The sequence below is a fragment of the Coregonus clupeaformis genome, unplaced genomic scaffold, assembly GCF_020615455.1.
Source record: "Coregonus clupeaformis isolate EN_2021a unplaced genomic scaffold, ASM2061545v1 scaf0244, whole genome shotgun sequence".
NCBI lineage: Eukaryota > Metazoa > Chordata > Actinopteri > Salmoniformes > Salmonidae > Coregonus > Coregonus clupeaformis.
In genome coordinates, this window is record NW_025533699.1 from 322,501 (window position 1) to 325,000 (window position 2,500).

The following is a 2,500-nucleotide window of genomic DNA, read 5'->3' on the forward strand; positions in this document are numbered from 1 at the left end:
CTCTAGTACTCTCTCTCTCTCTCTCTCTCTCTCTCTCTCTCTCTCTCTCTCTCTCTCTCTCTCTCTCTCTCTCTCTCTCTCTCTCTCTCTCTCTCTCTCTCTCTCTCTCTCTCTCTCTCTCTCTCTCTCTCTCTCTCTCTCTCTCTCTCTCTCTCTCTCTCTCTCTCTCTCTCTCTCTCTCTCTCTCTCTCTCTCCCTCTCTCTCTCTCTCTCTCTCTCTCTCTCTCTCTCTCTCTCTCTCTCTCTCTCTCTCTCTCTCTCTCCCTCTCTCTCTCTCTCTCTCTCTCTCTCTCTCTCTCTCTCTCTCTCTCTCTCTCTCTCTCTCTCTCTCTCTCTCTCTCTCTCTCTCTCTCTCTCTCTCTCTCTCTCTCTCTCTCTCTCTCTCTCTCCCTCTCTCTCTCTCTCTCTCTCTCTCTCTCTCTCTCTCTCTCTCTCTCTCTCTCTCTCTCTCTCTCTCCCTCTCTCCCTCTCGCTCTCTCTCTCTCCCTCTCTTGTGTTTCAAGGGCTGTCTAATGTTGTGAACTCTAGTACTCTCTCTCTCTCCCCCTCTCTCTCTCTCTCTCTCTCTCTCTCTCTCTCTCTCTCTCTCTCTCTCTCTCTCTCTCTCTCTCTCTCTCTCTCTCTCTCTCTCTCTCTCTCTCTCTCTCTCTCTCTCTCTCTCCCTCTCTCTCTCTCTCTCTCTCTCTCTCTCTCTCTCTTTATCTCTCTCTCTCCCTCTCCCTCTCTCTCTCTCTCTCTCTCTCTCTCTCTCTCTCTCTCTCTCTCTCTCTCTCTCTCTCTCGTGTTTCAAGGGCTGTCTAATGTTGTGAACTCTAGTACTCTCTCTCTCTCTCTCCGCTCTCTCTCTCTCTCTCTCTCTCTCTCTCTCTCTCTCTCTCTCTCTCTCTCTCTCTCTCTCTCTCTCTCTCTCTCTCCGTCTCTCTCGCTCTCACTCGTTCTCTCTCTGTCTCTCTCTCTCTCTCTTACTCCTCCCCTCTCTCTGTCCTCTCTTGTATCATTACTCCCTTCTCCATCTTCTCTTCTCAGACTTGTTGTGCCAAACAATGCTGCATTATATAGCGAATGTACCCACTCTGGTCTTGGCACATGCTCTCTAGCCAACAGCTCGTAAACAGTGCGGGTAGGCTAGCCTACGTGATGACATTATGATGGACAAAAAGAGTGAGATTATTTTATTCGTCAAAACGGCAGCCAAGCATCGATCATCATGTCACCAGAATAAGACCCTTGATATTTTTTGGAAAGGATCATCAATCATCGTGCACTTTCACCACCCTGTGAAGTTCATCATAACGTATTTAATCTGTAGGCTAATAAACTGCATGCTTTCCTGAGTTGTACAGTGCCTTGCAAAACTATTCATCCCCCTTGGCGTTTTTCCTATTTTGTTGCATTACAACCTGTCATTTAAATTGATTTTTATTTAGATTTCATGTAATGGACATACACAAAATAGTCCAAATTGGTGAAGTGAAATGAAAAAAATAACTTGTTTCAAAAAATTCTAAAGAATAAATAACGGAAAAGTGGTGCGTGCATATGTATTCACCCCCTTTGCTATGAAGCCCCTAAATAAGATCTGGTGCAATCAATTACCTTCAGAAGTCACATAATTAGTTAAATAAAGTCCACCTGTGTGCAATCTAAGTGTCACATGATCTGTCACATGATCTCAGTATATATACACCTGTTTTGAAAGGCCCCAGAGTCTGCAACACCACTAAGCAACAGGCACCACCAAGCAAGCGGCACCATGAAGACCAAGGAGCTCTCCAAACAGGTCAGGGCCAAAGTTGTGGAGATGTACAGATCAGGGTTGGGTTATAAAAAAATATCTGAAACTTTGAACATCCCACGGACCACCATTAAATCCATTATTAAAAAATGGAAAGAATATGGCACCACAACAAACCTGCCAAGAGAGGGCCGCCCACCAAAACTCACAGACCAGGCAAGGAGGGCATTAATCAGAGAGGCAACAAAGAGACCAAAGATAACCCTGAAGGAGCTGCAAAGCTCCACAGCGGAGATTGGAGTATCTGTCCATAGGACCACTTTAAGCCATTCACTCCACAGAGCTGGTCTTTACGGAAGTATTTGCTTAAAGAAAAAAATAAGCAAACACGTTTGGTGTTCGCCAAAAGCTATGTGGGAGACTCCCCAAACATATGGAAGAAGGTACTCTGGTCAGATGATACTAAAATTGAGCTTTTTGGCCATCAAGGAAAACGCTATGTCTGGCGCAAACCCAACACCTCTCATCACTCCAAGAACACCATCCCCACAGTGAAGCATGGTGGTGGCAGCATCATGCTGTGGGGATGTTTTTCATCGGCAGGGACTGGGAAACTGGTCAGAATTGAAGGAATGATGGATGGCGCTAAATACAGGGACATTCTTGAGGGAAACCTGTTTCAGTCTTCCAGAGATTTGAGACTGGGACAGAGGTTCACCTTCCAGCAGGACAATGACCCTAAGCATACTGCTAGAGCAACACTTG

The 2,500-nt window shown here is 45.8% G+C and overlaps 1 protein-coding gene across 2 annotated transcripts in view; it reads right to left on the minus strand.

The window, feature by feature from the left end:
- Positions 1-2,500, minus strand: part of otud7a (OTU deubiquitinase 7A) — a 103,431-nt gene that overhangs the window by 55,152 nt on the left and 45,779 nt on the right. The window lies entirely within an intron of this gene.